At 37.4% G+C, this 13087-nt stretch overlaps 1 protein-coding gene across 4 annotated transcripts in view; it reads right to left on the reverse strand.

Annotated features, from left to right (window-relative positions):
* The window catches only part of CenG1A (Centaurin gamma 1A), a 357224-nt gene that overhangs the window by 156594 nt on the left and 187543 nt on the right, over positions 1-13087 (reverse strand). Inside the window, exon 1 of one of the 4 annotated variants that reach the window (XM_069818729.1) lies at positions 3115-3264. The exons of 2 other annotated variants lie outside the window; for them this stretch is intronic. The gene's annotated coding sequence lies outside the window, so the exon portion shown is untranslated. Of the gene's footprint in view, positions 1-3110; positions 3265-13087 lie in introns of those variants that run through there. One more of the 4 variants, XM_069818728.1, reaches the window with a different exon arrangement.

The raw sequence follows: 13087 nt of genomic DNA on the forward strand, positions 1-13087 counted from the left end.
AACGTAACATTTGACGTAACGTGACGTCCTAACGTTCGGCTTACATTTGGGGAAAACCTCGTTAAAAAACCCAACAGAGTAATCAGCCCATGCGGGTATCGAACCCACGCCCGAGGACAGCTCCGGGTCAGCAGGCAAAAGCGACTATCGTCTCAGCTATGCTGGTGGTTTTTAGAGAACCTATCGAATGCAGTATTTGTACTGTACATAGATACTTGCACCTTCAACTAGCTGGAATTTGAGCCCGGGTGTGTGGCATGAAATACGAAGCTTTAGCGGTTTAATTATCGGTGTATATGTGTACCACCTTAATCGACTTCAAATGTAACCAACCGAGACAAATCGAAGAAGGAGGGCAATTTTAATGCTCAAATAAAAAGTTATTCCAGTACAGTAGGGGAGGCAAGACCTGTCCTGTGACCTTATGTGCCGTGACTATATCACCAATGGGTATAGAAGAGAGAGTAGTGTTGCCAACTTGACGGAAATTCCGTCAAAATTGACGGAATTTCAATGTAACAGACGGGAAAACAATGGCTTTGACGGGTGACGAATTTTCTGGCGGAAATTACCATTTACATCGTCTTTTGACTATTTTAGCTGTTGTCATTTATAATTGTTTAATTTGGGGGGAAGCGTAGACCAACAAAGCACATCAACTGCAGAAGTAGAGGCAGATGATGTGGATGAATTATTATTATTTTAATCAAGATTGTTAAGGAAGTCGCGTTAATGTTTGCTTTTATTTGTATATAGATATATTAAGTGGGTCTTACTTTTTTTTTAATTTTGACGGATTCTGACGGATTTCCAAGTGATAGACTGACGGGGATACAATTTGTGTGTTGGCAACACTGGGAGGGAGATAGATTTTAGTCTGAAACAAACTTCCATGTCGGTAGATTCGTATAGGTATTAACCATCATAAAACAAACTCTCTTTCTGAAAGCTTATTCTTTCCCCTCTCGCACAACTCACATGCCAGGTCTCGTCTTCTCATCTGTACTTAATCGGGCGCACAGGAGGAAGAGCTGTAGAGCTCCAGCGATTTCTTAACCTCGATACTAGGAAATGATGTGGTCAGCACCACATTTAGGTGTGGTGGTGGTGGTGGTGGTGGTGGTGGCGGTATAGTAGCAGTAGCGGCAGCGGCAGCAGTAGTAGCAGCAGCAGCAGTAGTGGTGGTGGTGGTGGTGGTGGCAGTAGTAGCAGTATTTAACGACGCTTTGAATTGCAAATATTATTCGGCGTCGAAACTCAACATGCATGGCCGAGGAAGATCGAAAAAACATTCGTCTGGAGCCCTCTACCTGAGACAGGGTTCCTCTAATTGCCGTAAATCTACGACACTGAACAAAAATATTTACTTATCTCTCGGATAAAGCTATGCTAAGAAACTCTTCAAGACTTTGACAACTACCCCTATCCAGATGATGGAATCTGCAAGTACGTCCGAAACATCTCATTACAGGGTTGAAAACCCAAAATTCCTCTTCTGCTGTGAGCATTAACATCGTGACGGCAAAAAATCTCATTTCAAAGCTCTTCCACGTTTGGCTTGAATGAGTGGCGGTGGTAAAATCGTGAAATGACAGAAAACAAAGGGGATTCCGAGAAAACCAGCTGAAATATTTCTCCCCTCAACGCATATTTCGCTTCTCCTCGCATGCTTTCATCCCGAGAATCACAGCATATATGCATCAAGAGCTTTGACGATGTACGGAAACTAGGGTTGTTTTGTTTTTGCGTTGAGAGCCTAGCAACACACTGAACCCTAGTCAAGGTGGCATGGAAAAAATTCCTGCAAAGTGTTGGCTCTATAGGTGAATCTTCGATCCCACTATGCACAGCATACAGGGGGGGGGGGGGAACGTACCTAAACAATTGAGAAAATAACCTCAAAATTGTACCATACCACTCTAAAGGCACAATGTGATCACTGTAAAAGCTATAAATCAATCAAAATCACCCCAAATACCTTTGTTTTTTATATACCTGAACCATGATTTTCTCAGCCAATTTCACACGAATTCATCACGCATTATGTTGCACTACGCGGAAAAGCATTCCATTTATCGGTCCAAGGTAAATCTATTTGCGTATCTATTTACCTAAAAGCGTTGGCAATATGGAAGGCATACCAAAAGCCTGAACAAACCAAACCTAACCTATCATTGATCCTCGACTTTACGAAAACTCTCTTACTTATTTTTCCAGATGTGTGTATTATTGTAAAATTATTTTGTTTCATCATGAAATAACGCGACGAAAATCAGACGTTAGTCCCGTGAATGGTGCGTATCGAGATAGAAGATTCAATCAGTAACAGTATGATTTTTCCCAATTTGCTTTTTTTATAGAATATAATGCAACATGAAATTATAAAAAGTAACCCAGGGGAAACGGGAATACACTTATAAAATTGTATCTATCCATCACAAATTTCACTTCGGACTGCCCAGAAATCTGAGGAGTAAAATACTTAAGGAAATACATAGGGTGAAGGTTGGTAATATTGTGATACGAGTAATATTATGATAGTAATTTTTTAGAATGTATTACAATTTTACTGAGAGAGAGAAGGACCGGTTTTGTGTAGAAACTTGTCCACGAACATTCCCTTAATACGTTTACGTAAAAAAACTGATCTTCCTTTCGCTCAGTAAAATTGTAATAAATTCTCAAAAAGAACTATCACAATATTACTCATATCACAACATTACCAACCTTTACCCTATGTGGTGTTAGTACGACTTTGGTGATGGACGCCAGACGCAATTATTTTTCATTACATAAGAGGTGATGTTGGACCTGGTCAAATGGAACTAAAAATTAAAAAAACAAACTCGCTTAAGAAATTAAAAGAAAACAGAATTCACATCCCCAACACTTCACTTTTCAGAATGACCCATACTCATCATAGGAGACCACTAACCTCCGCAGTCGATAGCGCGTCATTGAAAACAGTGAGGATAGTATATGATCAAGGCGCTCGAATATAGTTTTTATACATGGCCTTCATGCGCATGAAGTATAGATATAAACAAACTTCTCTGAGGGCTAACAAACAACATGGAAACACACACAAGCACAATGGACGTAACACTCACCTACATCAGACCGCAGGGCACCACAGCAGTACACAACAATACGCGCCCTCACAACTGACTCCGTCTCAACACTTTGCTCCCGAGCAACGTCGTCAACCCCCCTCACATCCTTCCCTCCACCCTCCCTCTCTGAAGAGACGCCGCGCCGGTTCGCGCTGGCGCTGGAGACCACCCGCGTACTACTGAGTGCCTAATCACAAGGGGTTTCATCAGTAATCAATAGGAACAGTAAGATGGCATTACAAAGCAGGCCTGAGGGGAAGTCCCGATATGCGAGGGCCATTTGTAGAGGATTGCCATAATACTAATGACACGACGTGCCTCTCAATCCCCCAAACGTATTAAAACTTTCGTCGCTTTGGACCCCTTGAATATCGTGATTCACGCTACCAACTGCAGGGGCTATTAGCAATGTGGTTTCCAGTCGAGATAAACAAGTGTGGTATTGCATCACTTTATCTAAATAGAAGATTCGTAATAGAATCGTGCACAACGGTTATGGAAAATAGAAATTATATATTGTTACAGAACGCCTGGCGCTATAGACAGTATGCAAAGCTCTTCCGTCTCGCGGAGTGATTCAACGTTCGGCTTAACGAATGTCCCAGTCTTTCTCGGGTGCACGGCTCTGGGTCGTGAAAGACAGACGACACTGAGCCATCCAGGAGTTTCAAGAATCGTTGCAAGGACGCGATTATCATCGCGTATCTTTCAATTGACATTTCTTCCTCTCTCCCCATTCATTCATTCATGCATTCAGCAATCCAGGTATTGCAGTTAGATATCGCCAGAAGCAACAGCAATCCATACCTGTGGAGTAACGGCTAGCGCGTCTGGCCGCGAAACCAGGTAGCCCGGGTTCGAATCCCGGTTAGGGCAAATTACTACCTGGTTGAGGTTTTACCGGGGTTTTCCCTCAACCCAATATGAGCAAATGTTGGGTAACTGTCGGTGTTGGACCCCGGACTCATTCCATCGGCATTATCACCTTCACTTCATTCAGCCGCTAAATAACCTGAGATGCTCATACAATTTCGTAAAATAACCTACTAAAAAAATAAAAAAAGAAGAAGCTACAACATGCATCATGAAGCTACAATCAGTATAGCTTGAGAGTGTTTCATTTTTGTTAAAAATGGTTTATTCATGAAATAATAACACATTCACTTAGAATAAATAAAAGGCATGGGTTTTATTAACAACTATCCTTTCAAAAGTAACCTATGAATTTTGAGTTTCAAGTATGAATTTTACAATAGTAAGTGTGTACTTATTTTGTAAGTAATTGTAATTTATTTTATTCTTGCATTTCTTTACACTTCAGATTTCATCTATGCATTACGCTTATTTCCTTTGTTGTTACCGGTGTCCATTAGTTTATTTTTATATTGTACCAGAGTGTCCAATCAATTATAGGCCTATTTCAAGCTAACATTTTTTTATTAGGAAAAGTAAATTTCCTTCAATTGCTATTTCATTTGTATAGTGGGAAAATGTCATCAGAGTTCTTGTATGGTGAAGTGCGCCTGGTGTTCTGTCTAGCCTGCAAAGCATTAAGAGCACCGCTTGAAAGTCGGATATTCGGTCGGATGTTAATCTCGTCGGTTGTTCTGCGAATAAAAACCGGTTCTAAGCGCTATTCTGCAGCTCTCTAACTCCTAACAGTGGGACACATCAAATTTCCCCAACACTCGTAGGGCACAAAAGTTCCTCAAAGAGAAGCGAGGTACGCGAAGAAAATATTTTCATTTTAATTAATATAAATGAAATGTATCAGTTTCAATGTACGCTTATCGCACCGTAAATTTCCTCAGTATGACCTCCTAGAGAATTCGTATACTCATCTTCTAGAGTTAAACATTGTTTCTACTAACGACGCTCCAATAAGCGTGTCAGAGAGGTATAACTGTTCAGTCATTTGTACGCTAGATTCCATTAATGACGTCTCGTTCGTTAGTCGTACTGACAACGGAACTTCTATCTATTAGTCCCCCTTCAGGAGAGGGCACGGACTGGGAATGTCCTCACACGCAGGTAGCTCGGATTGGCCCATTGTACTACCCGGTATGGAATACCGTGCATGTCCTAAGGCCCTGCGCGCCGCCTACGAACTCCCTTACGGCTTACATGATACCTTTACCCTTCCCAACCTCCGGTCCCACGAGATACCGTGAAACACATGGAAAGCCCACGGTGCATAGCGCTACCACCAACAACGAATGACCACATATCCACGAGGACCAAGTTCAGCGGCGGCCCGCAGTAGACTCTACATCGGAGCAATCCCGAAACGGAGATGATAATGAAAGAAAGGAAGTGTAATTATGATGGTGAAATGAATCCGATGTCCAACGCCGAAAGTTACCCAGCAATTCTGCTTCTAGGGAAATAGCCTCAACCAGGATATGAACCCGGGCCCAATCTTTTCACGGTCAGACGTGCTAGCCGTTACTCCAGCGGCGGACAACAACAGAACTTGGTATTCTATCCTCACCCCTACTGTGCTCTTACGGCTTGACTCGCTTGTATTAAGTATTCTTGTTCCCAGTTATGCTCATGCTAGAGTAATAGCTAGGCCGTCATCATAATAGTAAGAACTGGCTTGCGATGTATGCTAACATTTCAGAGATACAGCGGCACGCCATTGCTCAGAGGAATGTCTACCTGTGTGTCTCTTATATACATACTAACTAGGATAACAGTGGGAGGGGGATGTAGTGACTGTAAACAGAACTTCAAAACGTGACGACATTAATAGAATAGTTTGTGGCTCAAGTAATAGCGCGCTGGTCTTTCGTCCAGGAGCCCCTAGTTCGATTCCAGCTCAGGTGTAATGGAATTTGTGAGGAACAAAGCAGACAATGAAAGGAGGTTATTCGCGGGGTACTCTCGTTTTCCTCCATTATACCATCAACATTCTCCATCTCTCCCTCATTTCATCCATCATCTGCAATTGTAAAAATATAACGGATTTCCGAAGCTGACATAAATGGACCTGGGGCTGGGGGGTCGAGACCTTGGGACTTATCAGGCTACTCGACTGCGTATGGAACCTGGCTCTATCAGGGGTTGAGGCAGGATAGCATCATTCGTCTCAACATACACAAATCGGCAAGCCAGATCATCATACCAAGTTTTGTGAATATAGATCTTTTTTTTTTTTTTTTCAATTTCAGCATCTGGTTAATTAGAATAATTAGTGTTTTTTATAACATTCGAGTTATTTTAATGTGTACTAATTTAACTCGTGGGTCCCGGATATCCTTTGAAGTGGATTCCGTACCTATATTGTGTTCCATGTCTGACAGGCGACGTAAACATTTCCGGCGGAGGAAGAGAGGAGGATAATTGCTATTAAACCAATGGCAGCAGACCCCCCCCCCAACTTCAAGATAAGCATGGAATGTGATCTCTGCCATTGGTTGAATAGCAATTATTCTTTTACCTTCCTCTACCAGCAATATTTATGTCGCCTGTCAGATGTTATGAAACGCAGAATATAAAGGTTGGGAACGAGTGACATAGAATATGGACATAGGATTTTAGATCGAATTTGTGTTGTCCTTTTCCTGTCGCTATTTTTCGTCATAAAATTTCCTAAAGGGAAAATTCCATGTGTTTAACTTCTAACTATGTATTACAATCTGAAAATTACATACGAAATTTACGTACGGCTATACCGTTTTATTCACTGTTAAACTCCTTGTTTCAAGTAAACAATCTAGTTGCAGCTACTGCATTACACTCATCGAAATATGAGGAACACTGTTGTCCACCCCTACATAACAACTGGAGCAACAAATATGTATCGACTGCTTCTGACTCACTTCATATCCACGAGGAAGGGGATTGTTAAGGTACCTATCATGCTACTTCGATATCGCTCGATATTAAATGTCGCAAGCGAAAACTAGAGCGTAATAAAGTATAGCCTATATAATGATGAAATTGAAGACAGAAAGTATCACGTTAATGCCAACAGTTACGGAGATACTGAGGTAAATGCCCAGCAGTCAAATGGGGTCACAGGTATATATTGATCCAAATCTTTAAAGGGCAAGAAACGTACCGCTTGGAGTGCTTACAACTATCTGATGTGCCATGACGTAGGTCCACACCTGTGGAGTAACGGTCAGCGCGTCTGGCTGCGAAACCAGGTGGCCCGGGTTCGAATCCCGGTCGGGCCAAGTTACCTGGTTGAGGTTTTTTCCGGGGTTTTCCCCTCAACCCAATACGAGCAAATGCTGGGTAACTCTCGGTGCTGGACCCCGGACTCATTTCACTGGCATTATCACCTTCATTTCATTCAGACGCTAAATAATCTAGATGTTGATACAGCGTCGTAAAAATAAACCACTAAAATAAAAATGACATATTAGGACAAGTGGAAATTCTGATATTAGGCAGAATATATGGAGCGTTCACAGCATAAAGGAATCAAGTCACAAAAATAACTTTTCAGAAAATTAGACTTAAAGGGTGCTATTCACAGACATTTCGCAGCACGCGCTACGAGCGTACTAAGCTAGTCCCGGCTATCCACTGGTTACTAGCACAGAATTCAAATCATATCCTATCGCTAACACTGGTTTATGAATACGTAAAACGCTGATCATCCACCGGAAGCCCGCGCTAAAATGTCTATGAATACGGCCCGTAGTCTTTATGTATAGATAATCTATTAAACGCGAGTGTGATTTTAAACATCTGCACCATTGCAAAGATTGTGAGGACACGATTCTTTTATTCTTTGAAAGTAGCCTCATCTAAGATATGTACAGACGAAATATCTCCCAATTGACCAAAAGTGGACTTGATTCCCTTGTGCTCTGAACGCCGCATATGTCAAGTTCTCTAGAAATATACGGAAGAAACATTGGGCGGTTCTTCATACAAAAGGATGACTTTCAGCATAATTAATTACTCTCTAACGAAGAATCACCCATAATTCTACATTCATAATGTGCTATTCAATAGTGGTGTTTATAGGGATGATGGAACGTTTCTGTACCGGTACCTAAAACTAATGCTAGAACTACTTTGTGAATCTCTCTATACAGGATGAACCGTAAGTAATGTCATTAATTTCAAGGGGCTATTCTTTGAAATATTTCAAACAAAATAAGTTTAATATAATTTTGCTCCTTTTGCTTCCTTTTCGAGAAAAAAAATATATGAAACACTTCATAACATATTTTGGGAAAGTTCCTGAATTAATTCCCAATATGCTCCGTCAATTTAAGAGAGCAATGTATTATAATAACACATTATTGAAAGAATTTTAGTTTTGTGCTTTAAATTTGCAGAAAATTGATCTGAACAAAGGTAAAATAAATTTAGAATTTTACATTTATTCCAATCAAATTTCTGCACATTTAACGGACAAAACTACAATTATTTCAATAATTTATCATAAAACTGGGCTTTCCAGTAATCTGATGTTTTCTACTGTCTGTCTGTACCACCTCGACTGTTTCTTTGAATACAATCGATAAAGGCATTTAAGCCTATAATATTATTCCTTTCTCGATGTACAACAGAGGTCACTTTTTTTTTTTTTGTTCTTAACATCGCGAGTACTTTACATAATCGATTCATTCCAGTTGCCATCAAGAGACGCAAACTGTATATAATGCGGAATGAGCCTGCAACATGCCAAACGAACATTATGTAGGCCTACATCAGAAATGTGATGACCTCGAAGAAAATGAATTGCATCTCATTAGGTATTAGACTTCTCATCGTTTTTAAGCCTTGGAGCCTGTCTAATATGAAAATTATCAGACATCATTAGAAATACAGAAGTAGGTATATTTTCTTGTCTTGTGATCAGCAGGACAAATAAAAGAGGTCAAACACACACTCTCTATAACAGGGCTTCTTAACCTATAGATCTCGGGATGACTCGCCGTAGCTTCCCCAAAAAACATAAAATAAAATGAGGTTAATTAAAGTACTCAATTTAAAATCATAAATATTTTCAGACTTACGTATTTACGATTAATGAAAAGATGATAATGTCTGACACTGGATGATGATGATGATGATGATGATGATGATAATAATAATAATAATAACCAACAATAATAATATGACTAACAATAATAATTATTACTTATTTATTTACACGGTACTATTAAATTAGCATTTTTTAAACTTCAAAATAGACTTATCGTTCGCGCAAATTGAAAACCTAGTTTACTTTGGTTCTTGGCCAAAAAAGGATAAAAACCACCTTTAGAAATTTCCACTGTCATCACTCTCACTGAGATTTTTACGCACAATCGATCAACTATGGTTTGAAAGCAGAACTTTATCAAATTACATGTGTGTAGGCCTATAAGTGTATGTGTGTGTCTGCATGTATGCGTGAATGTATGTATGTATGTATGTATGTATGTATAAGTGTATGCGTGCATGTATGTATGTGAGGCATTCCAAGTCAAATCGCACAAAATTATACAAATTTTGACCTTCATATTTCTGATTGCGTTTATTTTTTTTTTTACCAACTCTATAGGTCTAATAAACCAACAAGTGTATTTCTATTTCCTCCTAAGTCCACATGTTTTTAAAATATTACATGTTAAAATTCGTTAAAAATGTCGCACAATGCAACATTTAAAGCGTCATATTTCTGACGATATTGATGTTAATTATTTTTGAAAAAATGCATTTAAAAGCTTAAAGTACTATATTTTATTAACTATTTACTAACTAATTTTAATATAATTATTTCAAATATATTTTTTTTTTATAATTCAATTTTTAAAACATATATATCAATGTGAAATAGCCCTATTAAAAATCTAAAAAAATGCCTACTAGGTGCACTGAAGTATTCTTAATAATTCCAGAAAAATCAGAATGGGATCTCCAATAGTTTAATGGAAATTTAATTACTTATAACAGAATGTGTAGCGGTCGGCGCAGTAGCAGTGGACGGGAAGCATTAAAGCGCGCCAAGAGGTTTATCGGCGCTGGATGATTGACTGAACGTTTCAACATTACACCCAGTACGGATCAAGTCACTCGAGGAAACACTGCTAATTTACTTATTATGATATCTTCAAATAATTGTACATTATGCCTTTTAAATGTTTCTTTTCATTCACACTTTAAATTTTCATTCGCCTACCTTCTTTCTTGAAAGAAAATATTTTTACTAAATCTTCAGTTTTTGACAACGGAATGAAAGAATGTAATTTTAATGTACCAGTTATTGGTTTTAGATTATGGTAGCTGGCCTACAAATTTTCAGTGTGGTTTTTGTGCTTATTGAATGGACAAAATATAAATGACACGTTAGAAATGTTTTTTGTGACCAAGCAAACAGTTTTTTTTTTTTTTTTTTTGTTATAGGATATTGTATAGGCTAACTCTCGTGGCAAGTCTTTTAACAGTATCTCCAATGCCATCACATGGACCTTTACCATGCGACGTTGCAAAGAAATGTCATTCAGCACTAATTCCATAATCGTCTTCATGTAAGCAATTGTTTTTAAAATTCGTTTTTTTTTTTTTTGTATTGTGAACTTGATCCATTGGAAAAGTAGATGTTTTTTCATATCGTTGAATTCTTGCTTTAAGAAATTGATTGCTTCGGATTGAAAAAAGTGACAGGGATCGGTATCATGTTTCATGGTTTCTGAGATGACAATACTTTTATAACGAATTTCTGTATCTCCTTTGAAATATACTACGAAAGGTTTTATTTATTTATTTATTTATTTATTTATTTATTTATTTATTTATTTATTTATTTATTTATTTATTTATTTATTTATTTATTTATTTATTTATTTATTTATTTATTTATTTATTTAAATATACAGAATAAAGAATATAATTACAAACAAGAGAACTAGAAATAAAATAATACAATCAATATAAAAAAGGAGATACAGTAATATTAACAAAATTTGAGACCGGATGAGCAGCGCTCGTCTTCGGTCGCAGTTCAGATATAATATTAATAGACCTATAAGAGAATATAAAATAAAATAAAGTAGGAAGTAAAATTAAAATTGTATTGTATTGTGGCTTGGCATATGTTCCAATGCACACCTTATATTGAATCTTGTATTACAAATGAATAATTTTCAGAAAAGTCTGCAATAACTATGTAATTTTCAGGTTGTACATTTCTTTGCATTCCGTCAAAAATAAAATATGGCTGACTTTTGAAGGGATAACGATGCATCTTCTACATGAAAAACTTTACATGCTAAGGAGCCTTTTACTTTTGAAACTTTTCACGGGGCTATCGTTTTTGTTGTAGCTTTCTTTTCTTGATAGGGGATTCTATTGACATCAAACTCTTGTTTAATTCCTCAATATTAGTGATTTATAGCACTGTATCCATAGAACTGCTAGAAGAAGAACTGGGATAATCACTTTCTCTGTCCGCACTTTCATTTGATTCATGTTTATTAATATAACAAGAACTACGGGCTTCACATATAATTTCACCTGACCTATCCGGAAATTGATTTTTACGGAACGAATCACATATTTGCACATTCAAAGACTCCTTTAAATTGAGCTTTAACAATAAGTCGCGACTTATGCGTCTTAGTGTACTTTTCTTTTTAAATGCGTGATTAGAAAAATAAATAGATTTAAACACTTGTTATATATTACGCGATCTTTACCATCACTCATGTTGTATAGAAATCACGTCACTGCGTGAAATTCAAACCCTAACTGATTATTTTTCTCTTCTATATTTTGTCTTCTGCCATCTGTTTACTGCCATAAAGTTTACTGCCTTACCCAGCCTTGCTATCATCAAACACTTGGCTATATTACAGTATAAACATAGAGCACTGTGAAGGGCTTCCCCTCTTAGCTGAGCTGACAATAATAAAATAATTTTAGATAAGATATTTACTGTTCCTTAAGGTATTAATCATTTGATGACATCAGATGCAACGGGGGATTTCGTAAAACTTTCCCCGGGCAGCCTTCTAGCCTATGGCTGCAAGCAGTTCATTAGCAGGGTATCGCGAGCGCGTGCATGCCTCCGGAAAATAAATTGTTACAAATGTATGGGTGCCGATCCCATATTTATAAATGCAGTAGTTTACAGATAATACATCAACGAATAAGTCTATATTTTTTCAGATTTTTAACTTGGCTATTTAATATAGTAATTTTGCTTTGAAAAAGAAATGATTAAAAAAATAGGACAAATTTTAAATTTATTTGTGATAGGCCTAAAGTAATAAAAAATGTTATATTTAGTCTTTCAAATGCGCCAAACCGCAAATCTCAATTATATGTAGACACAGAGTTCCAAGTGAGTTTATGTAACAGTGCGTGCATAATTTGCGTAACTTCAAATAGTCATAACTACACAAATAATTAATAATTGTGAAAATAAAACAATACGGATCTCCTTATTTGATGTCTGGAATTCATGAAAAAAAAAAATTCGACCATTTCCGAGAAGGTCGTGTTTTATTGCTGTGCGATTTGACGTGGAATAACTCATGTATGTATGTATGTATGTATGTATGTATGTATGTATGTATGTATGCATGTACGTACGTAATTTTCGTACGGTCTCCATTCATATGAGAATGGAGGAAAGGGATCATTTTAGCAAAAAAACTCACAATTTAACTCTATAAAAAATTACAATGTTAGTCTATTTCTAATTTGAATGGAATATTTCAAAATAATGTTAATTTGATATAATAGTAAGCTCTAGAATACCAGCTTACCGGAAGAGCTGAGATAGGCGAAAGAAAACATGGTATCATAATAAGAAACGAGAAGAGATTAGCGTAATTTGTGTGGTAAGGAAAAAGAAGAGGAAGAAGAAAATTTATAATCGCTTTTCATTAAATTCTTAGCATCAGAATTGATCCAGTATATGAAAGTTTAATCGTATGCAGAATTCTAAAAACAGTCTCAAATCTCATATAGGCTAATACTTCAATATACAGTTAATGAAAGTTCAACTCATTTGC

Source organism: Periplaneta americana, chromosome 2, assembly GCF_040183065.1.
Source record: "Periplaneta americana isolate PAMFEO1 chromosome 2, P.americana_PAMFEO1_priV1, whole genome shotgun sequence".
Taxonomy (NCBI): Eukaryota; Metazoa; Arthropoda; class Insecta; order Blattodea; family Blattidae; genus Periplaneta; species Periplaneta americana.